The sequence below is a fragment of the Pristiophorus japonicus genome, chromosome 6, assembly GCF_044704955.1.
Source record: "Pristiophorus japonicus isolate sPriJap1 chromosome 6, sPriJap1.hap1, whole genome shotgun sequence".
Classification (NCBI taxonomy): domain Eukaryota; kingdom Metazoa; phylum Chordata; class Chondrichthyes; family Pristiophoridae; genus Pristiophorus; species Pristiophorus japonicus.
The window spans coordinates 176,495,612-176,511,988 of NC_091982.1; positions in this window are offsets into that span (position 1 = coordinate 176,495,612).

Genomic DNA, 16,377 nt, shown 5'->3' on the forward strand with positions numbered 1-16,377 from the left:
ACATTGATTCCAGACCCCATGAAGTCTCATGGCATCATGGGCGAGGAAAACTTCTGCTGATTACCACCTACCTCAACTGATGAATTATTATTCCTCCACTTTGAAGAAGCACTGAGGGTAGCAAGGGCACAGAGTGTACTCTGGTTGGGGGACTTCAATATCCATCACCAAGACTGGCTCAGTAGCACCACTACTGATTGAGCTGGCTGAGTCCTGAAGGACATAGCTGCCAGACTGGGCCTGCAGCAGGTGGTGAGAGAACCAACAAGAGGGAAAAACTTACTTAGCCTCGTCCTCACTAATCTACCTGACCACCGCACACACTGTCTTCACACTGATTACAGCCTCCATCGTGTTGTGTGGCACTTCCATGGTGCTAAATGGAACAGATTCAGAACAGCTCTAGCTCACAACTGGGCATCCATGAGGCGCTGTGAGCCATCAGCACCAGCAGAATTGTATTCCACCATAATTTGTAATCTCATGGTCCGGCATATCCCTCACCCTACCATTAACATCAAACCAGGTGACCAACCCTGATTTAATGAAGAGTGTAAAAGAGCATGCCAGAAACAGCACCAGGCTTACCTGAAAATTAGGTGACAACCTGTGAAGTTACAACACAGGACTCCTCTTCTTCTTTCTCTTAGGCAGTCCCTTGGAGTCGAGGATAACTTGCTTCCACACTAAAAATGAGTTCTCAGATGACTGATGGGTCCAATGCAGGACCTACAGTCTCTGTCACAGGTGGGGCAGATGGCGGTTGGAGGAACGGGTGGGTGGGGTGCTTGGGTTGCATTGCGGTCCTTCCACTGTCTACGCTTGGCTTCAGCTTGCTCCCGACGAAGAGACCCGAGGTGTTCGGCGCCTTCCCGGATGCTTTTCCTCCACTCTGAGCGGTCTTGGGTCAGGGATTCCCAGGTGTTGGTGGGGATGTTGCACTTTTTCAAGGAGGCTTTGAGGGTGTCCTTGAAACATTTCCACTGCCCAGCTGGGGCTCGCTTGCCGTGTCGAAGCTCTGAGTAGAGCGCTTGTTTTGGGAGTCTCGTGTCAGGCATGCAGATGATGTGGCCCATCCATCAGAGCTGATTGAGCATGGTCAGTGCTTCGATGCTGGGGATGTTGGCCTGAGCGAGAACACTGACGGTGGTGCGCCTATCCTGCCAATGGATTTGCAGGATCTTGCGGAGGCAGCGTTGCTGGTACTTCTCCAGTAGTTTGAGGTGCCTGCTGTACATAGTCCATGTCTCTGAACCATATAGGGTGGCGGGTATCATGACTGCTCTGTAGATCATGGTGCCGGATTTGAGGTCCTGGTCTTTAAACACTCTCTTCCTCAGGCAGCCGAAGGCTGCACTGGCGCACTTAAGACGGTGTTGGACCTCGTCGTCAATGTCTGCCCATGTTGACAGTAAGTTCCCGAGGTATGGAAAATGGTTCACGTTGTCCAAGCCTCGTTGTGAATTTTGAGAATTGGGGGCAGTGCTGTGTGGTGGGGGCAGGTAGGGACACAAGACTATATGCATGCCAAACAGTGGAAGCAGCATGCTATAGATGGAGCTAAGTGATCCCACAACTGACAAATCAGATCAAAGCTTGCAGTTTTGCCACATCCAGTCGTGAATGGTGGTGGACAATTAAACAACAAACAGGAGGAGGAGCCTCCATGAACATCCCTGTCTTCAATGATGGATACGGCAAATGCTATGGGCCCTGACAGCATCCCTGCTCCCGTGCTTAAGACTTGTGCTCCAGAAATGGCCACGCCTGTAGCCAAGCTGTTCCAGTACAGCTAGAACACTGGCATCTACCCGACAATATGGAAAACTGCCCAGGTGTATCCTCTCCACAAAAAGTAGGACAAATCCAATCCGACCAATTACTGTCCCATCAGCCGACATCCAATCTTCAGCAAAGTGATGGAAGGTATCGTCAGTGCTATCAAGTGGCACTTACTCACCAATAACCTGCTAACTGATGTCCAGTTTGGGTTATGCCAGAATCACTCGGCTCCAGACCTCATTACAGCCTCAATCCAACTCTGGACAAAAGAGCTGAATTCTAGAAGTAAGGTGAGAGTGACCTTGACATCAAGGGAGCATTTGACCAAGTATGGCCCCAAGGAGTCCTAGTAAAAATGAAGTCAATATGGATCAGGGGGAAAACTCTCCACTGGCTTGAATCATACCTAGCACAAAGTAAGATGGTTGTAGTTGTTGGAAGCCAATCATCTCAGCCCCAAGAGAATTCTGTGAGAGTTCCTCAGGGCAGTGTCCTAGTCCCAACCATCTTCAGCTACTTCATAAATCACCTTCCCTCCATCATAAGGTCAGAAGTAGGGATCTTCGTTAAGAACATAAAAACATAAGAACATAAGAAATAGGAACAGGAGTCGGCCATACGGCCCCTCGAGCCTGCTCCGCCATTTAATACGATCATAGTTGATCCAATCATGGACTCAAGTCCACTTTCCTGCCCACTTCCCATAACCCCTTATTCCATTTATCATTTAAGAAATTGTCTGTTTCTATCTTAAATTTATTCAATGTCCCAGCTTCCACAGCTCTCTGAGGCAGCGAATTCCACAGATTTACAACCCTCTGAGAGAAGAATTTCTCTTCATCTCAGTTTTAAATGGGTGGCCCCTTATTCTAAGGTCATGCCTTCTGGTTCTAATCTCCCCCATCAGTGGAAACATCCTCTCTGCATCCATCTTGTCAAGCCCCTTCATAATCTTCTACGTTTCGATAAAATCATCTCTCATTCTTCTGAATTCCAATGAGCAGAGGCCCAACCTACTCAACCTTTCCTCATAAGTCAACCCCCTCATCTCTGGAATCAACCTAGTGAACCTTCTTTGAATTGCCTCCAAAGCAAATATATCCTTTCCTAAATATGGAAACCAAAACTGCATGCAGTTTTCCAGGTGTGGCCTCACCAATACCCTGTATAACGGTAGCAAGACTTTCCTGCTTTTATACTCCATCCCCTTTGCAAAGGGTCATCGACCTGAAATGTTAACTCCGTTTTTCTCTCCACAGATGCTGCCTGATCTGCCGAGATTTCGAGCATTTTCTGTTTTTATTATTGGCAATGGATGTGGATTGAAAAATCAGAAACCCAACCTTACGCAACTGATTTATGGGGCTTCTATCTGATCATTTAGCAGCAAAAACTGAGATGAATATCTCAGCTTGCGTAGTCTCATTTCAATGTTTAAATGATCTGTTAAAAGGTCCCAATCCAAATTTCACATCTTCACTTGATGCTTCAGTCACAATACAAGTCTCACTCTTAAAAACTAGGTTCATGATGAACCCCAGGACATCGTCGGCCCAAATACTGTGACAGGTTCTGGGACCTGTGTTTGTAGTTCCCCTCCACAATCACCTGGACAAATCAGAGAACAACTGTGTCTAAAACAAATTAAGAATTCACATGTTTGCTTCAACAAGTTTGAAATGTTATCGCTCGTGATAAAAGCATTTATAGGGAATGATCCATTCACCCCGCAATGCATATGAGACAGTCCAACTAAGGATTTGCCAAAAAAATATATTAACTAGTAGATCTCCTGTGACATTGCTCGTGGTGAGTCGGGGGCTTGGAATGTAGTTTCCATTGGTTATGGTGGCTCCATTCTGAGGTTAGGCAGGCACTTACCCCTTCTGTTGTTGCTCACTGGCCCTCTGCTGATACATCTCGAGGGACAGACACTCATTACTTTACTTTCTAGTTCTTACTTTGGACATATTTTACTTATCCTTTCAGTTTAATCCTCCTGTTGCCAATCATTTGCTCTTTTTGACATAATCTTTTCAAAGGATTGATTTCCTTTTGGTTTGTTCTCCTGCCACTCGATCTCCCAAAGGCTCCTGCAAAATTCAGTGCAGGAGTTAAATTTTAAGGCAACACACAGGCTCACCCAGCACTAGGACCAGCCGACCACCTGTTCTCCTGAGCGCTAACCTGTTTTAAAAAAAATTGTCATTCTTATTTTTCATTACTACATTGTCTAAGACCAGTGGGTCTCCTGTTCTCTTGCTCTTGGTTAGTGATCGAATGAGCTGTTTTAAAAATACAAGAGTTGCTATTACCATGTAGTGTTCTGTTATGTAATGTTTTTGATTATTTAGTCGTGTACCTTCTTCCTATAACTTTTTCAGTGCTCCTTTCCCACCATTAGTTACTGATCAAATCAATGTTCCTCCCACCTCTGATTTCACCTCTGCGAATCACGCCACCCACCCCCCCCCCCCGTCTTTGGGTTCCCCTTCCTCTGTTTCCCTCCTCCCCGCCCTTGGGTTTTCCTCTTCCCCCGCCCTCAGGTTCCCCTCAGGTTCCCCTCGTCTGGAGGGACATGCGACTCTCCTTGTCTTGTTTACATGTTCACTCCTCTTCTGCAGTACTGTGTATTTTTCCATTTTGCGTGGGGATAATTTTTTAAAACATAGATTTTTATCTTTTAGTTAATTTTGAAAGGGCTCATGTATAGAGAAGCTGCATTAATATTCTTCATTATATCATGTGACCTCTCCAGATGTGCCTGGCTGAATATCTCATCAACAAGATATGATTAATAACCATTTACAGTGCCATCGCAAACCTGAAGCCTGCAAATATTTCTGCAGTCAGGAAGACCAGCATGAATCTTTAGCTCAGTATAAGCATTAATAATAGAAGGAATGATGTCCTAAATTTAATACTGTCACACACAGGTGGGACATCTTTCTTATCACTCTTCTGGGTAATAACAAGTATTATCGCAAATAAACATATATGAATATCACATCTACAGCCAAACCAGAAGATAGAAATTCCATAACACTTTTTGGTTATTTCCTGATTGTCTTCAGTCATATCATTGTAAATTCTTCAAGTTCTGTTAAAATGTGCTTTTAAAAAAAACTTAACCAATTTAATCCTCTTTCAGTGGGCGGATTTCTGTAATCCGTGCAGCTATATCCAGACCACCTATCAAACAACTTGTTTAGTTATTACATACCGGTACATACTATGAATCTGCATAAGACGTCCATATTTGCCATTATTTTCACTCATAATGGAGGTTTTCTATGCTGAACCATGATTTTAATGACACTGAGATGTCCTGATTCTCTGTTCACATGTGATCTACACGCTGCTAATTCTCTCAAAACCATATGCGCACATATAATAAAAGGGGTCTTCCTCTTTCATCAGGCACATCAGATAGCAGTTTGAATTCTGATATGCATGGGAGTGATAGCGCTTTTTGTTCTGAAACAGTGGGCCAGATTACTATAAAAGTAACGGTGAGGCTAACAGCACTTGCCATTATTTATACACAAATCGGACAGCAACTTCAGGTGAAAATCCGGAAGTTGCTGTCAGAGCTATGCTGCTCTGTCGCTTGCTTTGTGAAAATAGCATCTCGTTGTCTGCCTCCCCATTCAAATGTATTGAACATCGTGCTGTTCCTGTATCGACGTCGTAGATGTTGCGTATGCAGTAACTCAATAGGCTTAGTACCGTGAACTCAATCGGGTGTGACCTGACTCTACTTTATTAGCTCTCAAAGTGAGGATTCAACATGGCGGCTTTCTTTATATACAAGGGCTGCACATATCTGTGGCCTAATGACCTCCAACAGTTGCTCCCCCTGGTGGCAGGTAAACCTAGGCATACATACATTACATCATTCCCCCTCAAGATCTTGGTATCAGTCCTATTTACAAATTGAGACAGTCCGAGGCTTTCCGCTCCCTAGTTGATCGTCACAGTTTAATTCCAGATCTGGGTGAGCTCTCCAAGTCATTCATGACTTGAGGCTGGGTAGCCGATCTAACGCGAGTGGCAGTGTCCATGTCAGGGATTGAAGGTCCAGATTAATTGACAATAGCAGGGTCTTCTGATGGCTGAATATGAATCGGTTGGTCATTGCTGGTATCTTCTTCAAGCTGTTCAGGTTCGTCTGTGTGCCGCAATTTCGTCAGATCAATGTGCCTCCTGCATGTTTGCCCATTAGTGAGCCTGACAATAAGCACCCTCCTTGGCCATAACAGTGCCAGTGACCCACTTGGGGCCTTGACCATAATTTAGCACATACACAGGATCATTAATAGAGATAGAAACATAGAAACATAGAAAATAGGTGCAGGAGTAGGCCATTCGGCCCTTCTAGCCTGCACCGCCATTCAATGAGTTCATGGCTGAACATTCAACTTCAGTACCCCATTCCTGCTTTCTCGCCATACCCCTTGATCCCCCTAGTAGTAAGGACCTCATCTAACTCCTTTTTGAATATATTTAGTGAATTGGCCTCAACAACTTTCTGTGGTAGAGAATTCCACAGGTTCACCACTCTCTGGGTGAAGAAGTTCCTCCGCATCTCGGTCCTAAATGGCTTACCCCTTATCCTTAGACTGTGACCTCTGGTTCTGGACTTCCCCAACATTGGGAACATTCTTCCTGCATCTAACCTGTCTAACCCCGTCAGAATTTTAAATGTTTCTATGAGGTCCCCTCTCATTCTTCTGAACTCCAGTGAATACAAGCCCAGTTGATCCAGTCTTTCTTGATAGGTCAGTCCCGCCATCCCGGGAATCAGTCTGGTGAACCTTCGCTGCACTCCCTCAATAGCAAGAATGTCCTTCCTCAGGTTAGGAGACCAAAACTGTACACAATACTCCAGGTGTGGCCTCACCAAGGCCCTGTACAATTGTAGCAACACCTCCCTGCCCTTGTACTCAAATCCCCTCGCTATGAAGGCCAACATGCCATTTGCTTTCTTAACCGCCTGCTGTACCTGCATGCCAACCTTCAATGACTGATGTACCATGACACCCAGGTCTCTTTGCACCTGCCCTTTTCCTAATCTGTCACCATTCAGATAATAGTCTGTCTCTCTGTTTTTACCACCAAAGTGGATAACCTCACATTTATCCACATTATACTTCATCTGCCATGCATTTGCCCACTCACCTAACCTATCCAAGTCGCTCTGCAGCCTCATAGAATCCTCCTTGCAGCTCACACTGCCACCCAACTTAGTGTCATCCGCAAATTTGGAGATACTACATTTAATCCCCTCGTCTAAATCATTAATGTACAGTGTAAACAGCTGGGGCCCCAGCACAGAACCTTGCGGTACCCCACTAGTCACTGCCTGCCATTCTGAAAAGTCCCCATTTACTCCTACTCTTTGCTTCCTGTCTGACAACCAGTTCTCAATCCATGTCAGCACACTACCTCCAATCCCATGTGCTTTAACTTTGCACATTAATCTCTTGTGTGGGACCTTGTCGAAAGCCTTCTGAAAGTCCAAATATACCACATCAACTGGTTCTCCCTTGTCCACTCTACTGGAAACATCCTCAAAAAATTCCAGAAGATTTGTCAAGCATGATTTCCCTTTCACAAATCCATGCTGACTTGGACCTATCATATTACCTCTTTCCAAATGCACTGCGATGACATCCTTAATAATTGATTCCATCATTTTACCCACTACCGATGTCAGGCTGACCGGTCTGTAATTCCCTGTTTTCTCTCTCCCTCCTTTTTTAAAAAGTGGGGTTACATTGGCTACCCTCCACTCCATAGGAACTGATCCAGAGTCAATGGAATGTTGGAAAATGACTGTCAATGCATCCACTATTTCCAAGGCCACCTCCTTAAGTACTCTGGGATGCAGTCCATCAGGCCCTGGGGATTTATCAGCCTTCAATCCCATCAATTTCCCCAACACAATTTCCCGACTAATAAGGATTTCCCTCAGTTCCTCCTCCTTACTAGACCCTCCGACCCCTTTTATATCCGGGGTCGGAGGGTCTAGTAAGGAGGAGGAACTGACAAGGCAGTGTGATCAGGATACCACTGCTGATGTTGACGTCTGTTTTCGACATGATCGTTAAGATCAGGGTGGACAAGTGAGAACCTGGTCTTTAGACCTCTCCATCAACAGTTCAGCAGGGAGGACCTCAGTAAGCGTGTGGGGTCTCGTCCTGTAACTAAGCAGTACGTGTGACAAACGAGTCTGCAAAGAACCGTGAGTTACGCGTTTTAGGCTCTGCTTGATAGTTTGGTCGGCCCACTCCGCTTGACCATTGGATGCGGGTTTGAATGGTGCTGACCTTATGTGCTTGATTTCATTGAGTCTCATAAACTCTTGAAACTCCAAACTCATGAAGCACGATCCGTTGTCGCTCACAACGATGTCAGGCAGACCATGAGTGGCGAACATGGCACGAAGGCTCTCAATGGTAGCTGTAGATGTGCTGGATGACATGATTGCACATTCTATCGATTTGGAATACGCATCCACCACCACCAAAAACATTTTGCCCAGGAAAAGACCCGCATAGTCGATGTGGATCCTCGACCATGGTTTGGATGGCCACGACCTCAGATTAGCGGAGATTCCACTGGTGCATTGCTTAACTGCATGCAAATGTTGCACTGATGCACACATGACTCCAAATCTGAGTCAATGCCAGGCCACCATACATGAGACCTGGCAATGGCCTTCATCATCACAATACCAGGATGGGTACTGTGTAAATCCCATACAAATCTCTCCCTACCTTTCTTGGGCACAACAACACGATTACCCCATAGCAAACAATCAGATTGAATGGATAGTTCATCTTTGCGATGGTTGTAAGGTTTGGTCTCATCACACACTTCCCTGGGAAAGGCTGACCAATCACCACTAAGGACACAACATTTTACAACCGATAGGATCGGATCCTGGCTGGTCCAGGTCCCAACTCTCAAAGGCATCCATGACCAACAGTAGGTCTGCGGGCTGTGGTGTTTCCACCTCCGGTGTGGGCACCGGTAAACGGCTCAATGCAGCGGCATAATTCTCGGTGCCAGGTCTATGGCGAATGACATAATCATAGGCAGATAATGTCAGCGCCCACCTCTGGATGCGGGACGACGCGTTGGTATTGATACCTCTATGCTCTGAAAACAAAGATATGAGCGGCTTGTGATCGGTTTCAAGCTCGAAACGAAGCCCAAACAGATACTGGTGCATCTTTTTGACCCCATATACGCAGGCTAAAGCTTCTTTCTCTACCATGCCATAGGCTCTTTCTGCTTTAGACTCGACGCGTACGCAACAGGTTGTAGTTTGCCTGACCCATTGGATTATTGGAGCACGCAACCAACCCCATGTGATGAAGCATCATAGATCAATACTAAATGCTTGCACGGGTCATAATGTACCAGCAATTTGTCGGAACAAAGCAGATTTATAGCCTTCTCGAAGGCTCTGTCTTGCGATACACCCCAGACCCAGTTGTCACCTTTTCTGAGCAGCATGTGCAGTGGCTCTAATAATATGCTCAATTTAGGTAAGAAATTTACGAAGTAGTTGAGAAGACCAAGGAATGAACGCAACTCCGTCACATTCTGGGGTCTGGGTGCATTTTTGATGGCCTCTGTTTTCGAGTCCGTAGGCCTGATGCCAGCTGCAGCAATCTTCCTTCCCAGGAATTTGATTTTCAGTGGCATAAAGACACACTTTGAACGTTTCAGCCTGAGCCCCACTTTGTCCATACGACGTAGAATCTCTTCCAGGTTGTGCAGGTATTTGGCAGTGTCATGACCTGTGACCAGAATGTCGTCTTGGAACACCACGGTTCTAGGGATGGACTTCAGTAAACTCTCCATGTTTCTCTGAAATATGGCTGCAGCCAAGCGAATTCCAAAAGGACACCTGTTGTAAATGAACAGCCCTTTATGCGTATTGATGCATGTAAGTTTCTTCGGCGATTCGACAAGCTCCTATGTCATATAGGCCGACGTCAGATCCAATTTGGTGAACGATTTTCCCCCGGCTAGCTTTGCAAACAGGTCATCAGCTTTTGGTAATGGGTACTGATCCTGTTTCGAAACTCGGTTGATCGTAACCTTGTAGTCTCCACAAATCCTGACAGTGCCATCACTCTTTAGCACAGGAACAATGGGACTAGCCCATTCGTTAAATTCAACCGGTGAAATGACGCCTTCACGTTGGAGTCTGTCCAGTTCGATTTCGACTTTCTCCCTCATCATGTATGGGACAGCCTGGACTTTGTGATAGACGGGTCTTGCATCCAAGTCCAGGTGGATCTGTACCTTGGCTCCCATGAAGTTGCAAGGGAAATTTGTTCAACACTTGAACACACGAAGTGTCATCCACCGATGACAAAGCTTTAATATCGTTCCAGTTCCACTTTATTTTTTCAAGCCAACTCTTGCTGAACAGCATTGGACCATTGCCTGGACGATCCACAGAGATAGATCATGAACCCCCCCCATCGTACAACACATTGACTGCTGCACTGCCAATCACTGGTATGAGTTCTTTGGTGTAGGTACGCAAGTTTGCATTTACTGGACTCAGCTTGGGTTTCACGGCCTTGGTGTCCCACAGCTTTTCGAAAGTCCTCTGGCTCATAATTGACTGACTCACACCCGTGTCTAATTCCATAGATACCGGCACGCCGTTCAATTTTACTTCAATCATTATCGGTTGGCTCTTTGTCAGGAACGAATGTACACTATACACTTCCTCCTCGGGTATCTTGGGTTGTATTGCCGGATCCGCTCCGGATCGGTCATCATCATCCACGTGGTGTGTCGCAGCACACTTGCTGAGCTGCGGGCACATCCGCTGAAGGTGCCCCATTTTCGCACAGCCTCTACAAATATACTGTCCGAAACAGCACTGATGAGGCCGATGATTGCCCCCACAATGCCAACGGGGTGAAATTGGATTCGTGCCCAATGGCGGACTTCGAGCAGCTACAGGTTTCGCAAACACAGTCGGGTAGGCCCTGCCAGGTGCAGCTCTGCCAACTGACGACACAATCTGGTGCACAGTACTTGCCGTGGAGTTCCGATTCTGCGAGGATATCTGCTTTGTACTATCAACCTTGGTCGCGCAAGCCTGGGTGATCGTGATGGCCCTGCTCAGATCCAGCATCTCAGCAGCTTCCACAGGATCACCTCGTGGTTTATGCTTATTACAAAGATGTCACGCAGCATGTCTTCCAATGCGGTTCCAAACTTACACGGCCCAGCGAGACATCTCAGGTTGGCAACAAATTCCGCCACGTCCTGGCACTCAGAACGAACATGCCTGTAAAAGCAATATCTTGAGATAATGATGCCTTCTTTAGGTTTGAGATGGTCCCAAATAAGAGCACACAATTCCTCATCGGTCTTTTCCGTTGGACGTGCAGGTGAGAGCAGATTCCTTATGAGGCCATAGATTTTTGGACCACAAACCGTGAGGAAAACCGCCCTGCGCCTAACTGCATCAGCGTCTTCATCCATCTTGTTGGCCACGAAGTACTGGTCGAGGTGATCTGTAAAATCCTCCCAGTCTTCTCCCTCCACGAATCGCTCCAGGATTCCAATGGTGCTCATTTTTTTGTTTTCTGTGTGAAAGTTCGTATTGTGCCTCGTCGCCAAATGTTGCGTATGCAGTAACTCAATAGGCTTAGTACTGTGAACTCAATCAGCTGTGACCTGACTCTACTTTACGAGCACTCAATCGCAAAGTGAGGATTAAACATGGAGGCTTTTTTTATATACAAGGGCTGCACGTGTGTGTCTGTGGCCCAATGACTCTGACGGTCATTCCCCCTGGTGGCAGGTAAACCCAGGCATACATACAATACTGTAGATATGAATTAAACACATCACAGAAAGTTAGGGTTTGTCCATTTCAGTCTAAGTACACTTTTAAATGGCATGATAAGTCTTAATTACTGCCAAACAACCTCTCTGACACTGAAAATTAATTTGTGCAAGTGTGTGTAATGAGATACTGTATAGCGCCCTCTAGCTAGGAGGTATTGATATACTGTATAGTGCCCTCTAGCTAGGAGGTATAAGGAGCTGTATTGAGAGAGAGGGTTTGTGAAGGAACACCATTTTAAAACTCCACATGGCTGTCTGAGATCTCCCAAATAAATAGAGTTAAGCTGAATTAAGAGTGTTCAAGAGACTATAAAATACATGTTGTCAGAAGAGGAGACTTCTGATCTTTCATTGAACGCAGCTACGACCAAAATATTGTAACTGTAAGACTTTTTCGAGCCGATCGAAATCGACGTTGTGCAGTGCAGTGCAGAGTGTGCTTCATACACACGCGCGTGGATCCGTGAAGGGTGATAAATAATCTTAAACTTGTAAAATAATCTAGAGGCATTAGTAAAGTAAACTTAAAGTGGCATAAGTTATTGTAGAGCCTCGATTGAAGAAGTATTTCTACAAATACTTGGTCACGATATTTTACTATTAGACTTGTTCTAGTCCTCTGGGTATTTGAACTGTATGCATGTATGTGACAAACTCAAAGTCCTAAACTGTAACGAGCTATCATGACCACCACAGTGCCAACTCCTGCGCATATTTCTCTCCCCCTCTGTTGCAGGTGACTGGTGATTTGAAAGCCAACTGGAAAAAATTGAAACAGCTGTGGGACAGTGATGAAATGATCACGAATATTGTGGAAAAAACAGTTAGAGTTAGGGTTGCAACGTTTATCATTGCCATTGGCAGCGATGACCTAGATATCCACAATCATGTTCCCTACAAATCAGAGGAAGACAAGCAGGAAATTGGGATTATTTTGAAGCTCTGGGAAGAGCACTGTAAAGGTAAAACCAACATCATCCATTAACGGTACCAGCTTAACAACTGTGTACAAGGGAACGAGCGGTTTGACAGATATCTCATGAAAGTGAGAGAGCTAGCATCGTCATGTGATTTCGGCAATTTGAGACTGCATAGTCTGCGGAATATCTGATAACACTCTGCGTAAGAGGCTGTTGCAAGAATCAAGCTTAACACTCAATAGATGTGTGATGCTCTATCATCATCATCATAGGCAGTCCCTCGAATCGAGGCTGACTTGCTTCCATGTCAGGAAATTCACAGGTGTTCCAATGAAGGACCTAAAATTCCAGGTCCCGAACTAAATCTTGAAGGATGGAAGACGCCTGTGCGTGGATTTTTTTAACGTGTGGGGACCGTTGCACACCAGCCACCACATGGGCTAGGTCTTGGTCCAGTAGCAAGGATTAACCAAGATGACTGGAGACCAGCTCTGCTGCACGGACATATCACAGTGTGGGCTGGCCCGTGCTGCCCCTAATGCCCGTGATGCTCTATAAAGCTACAGAGACCACAGCTGCGCAAATGAAATCCATGAAGCTCACTAAAACAGACTCTGAAGATGTCAAAGCTGTCAGTCAGAAACCCCAACCCACAAAGAAAGAATTCACAGAAAAAGGGCCTGAATTTGGTGAAACCCAAGTTCCGCCTGTTTTTCGGCGGTTCCCGGGCAGTGCATGATTTTTTACTGCCCGATACTGCTGGGGCCAAGTGGGCTGGAATTTCATCCTGCTTTTCTCGGCGATAGTGGGAGCGGAGTGCAGCGGGTGGTGTGTGGCGGAGGAGGCCTATCGACTCGGGAATCTTCGGCTCCTGAGTTGTGCATTGTGTATGCAGCTGTCAAGCTGCAGCTGTCAAGCTCCATCCCCTGAGAGGCACCGACGAGAGGCCAGACACTGCCGACCTGAGTGGCGGGGGCCGGGGTGGGGGGCGGGGGGCTGGGGGGGGAGTGAGATCGCTGTGGGTCGGGGGGGTGGGGTGGTGAGTGAGATGGCTGTGGGGTGGGGGGAGAGATCACTGTGGGGGGGTGGGAGGAGAGAGATTGGTGTGGGGGGGGGGAAGAGTGAGATCGCTGTGGGGGCGGGGGCGAGAGATCGTTGTGAGGGGGTGGGGGGGAGAGTGAGATCGCTGTGGGGAGTGGGGGGGAGAAAGTGGGATTGCTGTGGGGAGGAGGGTGAGATCACTGCAGGGGGTGAGACAGACTGGGAGTTGAGATAGACTGGGGTGAGGAGAGACTGGGGGAGGAGAGACTGGGGGGTGAGAGAGACTGGGGGGAGAGACTGGGGGGTGAGTGAGACTAATGTGATTGAGACTAGTGAGTGAGAGAGACTAAAAGAGTAAATAAGGCTTTATTAGACCATTTATATTATTGCTTAATACTAGAAAATACTACAATCCATTTAAAAATACATCAAACTGTGGAGAACTATAAAGATCTGTGTAATATCAAACAAACCTGTCAGATCTGTGTCCATACCGCCCACTTAAGATCCAGTAAGACCTGCTTTTTCAGGACGGTATTAAGGTCCGGTGTTAAATGGATCTTAAAGATGAAACTTTCATTTTGGGCGGTATTTGGGTGGTAATATATGGGCGGACAGTATCAAATACCGCCCGGCGGTAATGACTGTGGAATTTACCGCACGCCAGTATCTGGGCGGTAAATGTGTTTTTTTCGATAAAACTTGTATTTCTGGGCAATAATTGGGTGGTAATTGGGCAGTAGTGGGCGTTCGTGGGCGGTAAGTTGTTGAATTTCGGGCTCAAAGAGTTCATGAACAATTGCAGATATTGTGGCAAAAGACATGGGGCTAGAACCTCCACTTTTTTTTGCATGCTTAACGCCCACTTAACGCCCATTTTACCACTGAAATGACGTATAACGCTATATAGCGGCCATTTTGGCACAAAATGGAAACTGACAGGCTTTTTTAGGAGACTTATCGCCACGCATTATTTTCCCAATGGGCTTAACGCCGGGAAAAAATATTACCGCCCGCCCACTTTTTTGGGGCGGAATCAGCAAAATGGGTGAAATCAACGGCCATAATATTGCCCAGCTTTACTTTCCGCACGGAATTAATGCTGAGATTTAATATGAATGTCCGCCGACTGTTTTTTGTCGTAAAGAACATATTTACATATTTAGCGGCCATGGAGATCACCCATCGTTAATTTCATCATTTCGTACACATATCGCCCACAATATCACTCGCTCAAAAAACCGCCCACAAAAAGTGGAACTAACCGGAACGACGCCAATAGTGTGGCTGCCATTTATTAAATCCCACTCTTACGTGAGGAGCTGATATTGGAAAGATTTGCTTGAAAGAGCGCTGATGTGAGTGACAATGCTGACACATTGCTGCGTGTGTGCAGCTCAGACATCAATGGTGCCCATCACCTTGGTGCCAGTTAAAGTTTACGTTGATTGATGTTAAGTTGTATTTAACACTTTCATGGTAAGAAATCACCAGTGTGTAATGGTCCAGCTCTCTGAGACAATGCACAACAAGGTTATGTTCAATAACAAAAGTTTGGTCTGAAATCATGAGTATCACAGCCAATAACACGCAACCCCCGCCCATACCCCACTTTTTCCACCATTGACATAAATCATATGTTCAACATGTCCAGTGACACAGAATACAAAGGCAAAGCAGGAGCATGGTCCCCAGCCCCCATACATTGCAACAAATTGCATACACCCAGATGGAGATATAACACAGCCATCACCTGCGCACATGCACCTCACTTTCCTTTCCCACTCTCCTTCTCTTCACTTCTACCCCTTCCCCTCCTCACTCCACGGCGTCTGGCCAAGGTGCTCCTCAGGCGGTGCCTCATTGGGGGGGGATGAAGGTAGATGCGGTTGTTGCACAGCTACGGGAGTGGGGGGTGCCGGGGGGGGGAACATTCTCTGATGCAGAAACAGGATTTTGGTCCTTGCTCTCATCTGTCGTTCGCAGTGGTGGTGTGGAACCTAGGGGTGGAGTGCCGCACTCGGGGACCACTGGGAGGGCTGTGGTAGTAGCGTTCCTGGCTACCAGCTCCAGGGCCTCCTCCATCCCTTCCACGTTAAATCTTATTTGTTGGACAAAAACGCGGTGCCAACTATGTTCTTGGTGCTTAGGCTTTTTGCTACTAGTGAATCTCTGTCGTGCCTCCCACAACAGCCAGACAAGCACACACCACAGCCACACACGCTTTCAGTCCCTCTGAGCTCCCTTTCTCTCTGTCTCCTCTTCTCCGCATGTCATGATGACCCTTGACCTCCAGAATCGTAGGAATCGAGTGTTGCCATGCTGTTGCGTAGGATGGTCACACTTTAGGGCAGAAGGTCAAAAAATTTTAATGCTACCGCCCATTTGATATGCTCGCGGTAACACCCATTTTCAAAATATAAACTAGGAGTTTTGAGAATGGGCGAGAAGCCGGCGATTTTTAATGCCCACGCCGGAAATAATGCCTATTTTTGGGAGCTAAGCACAAAAGTGGAGGTTCTATCCCATGAACTGTCAAAAACTAAATGCTCAACATATACGAAGACCTGCACAAGTTGCGGCAAACTAAATCACTTTTCTCAAAAGGGTAGGCAGAATAGATTGAGTCAGAAGTCTACACATAATCCTAAATACAAGTACAAGCCAAAAGTTCATGCACTATATGAAGAGAATTCTGATTCTGATTTTGAAGTCATGACTGAAAAGATGCTTGGTA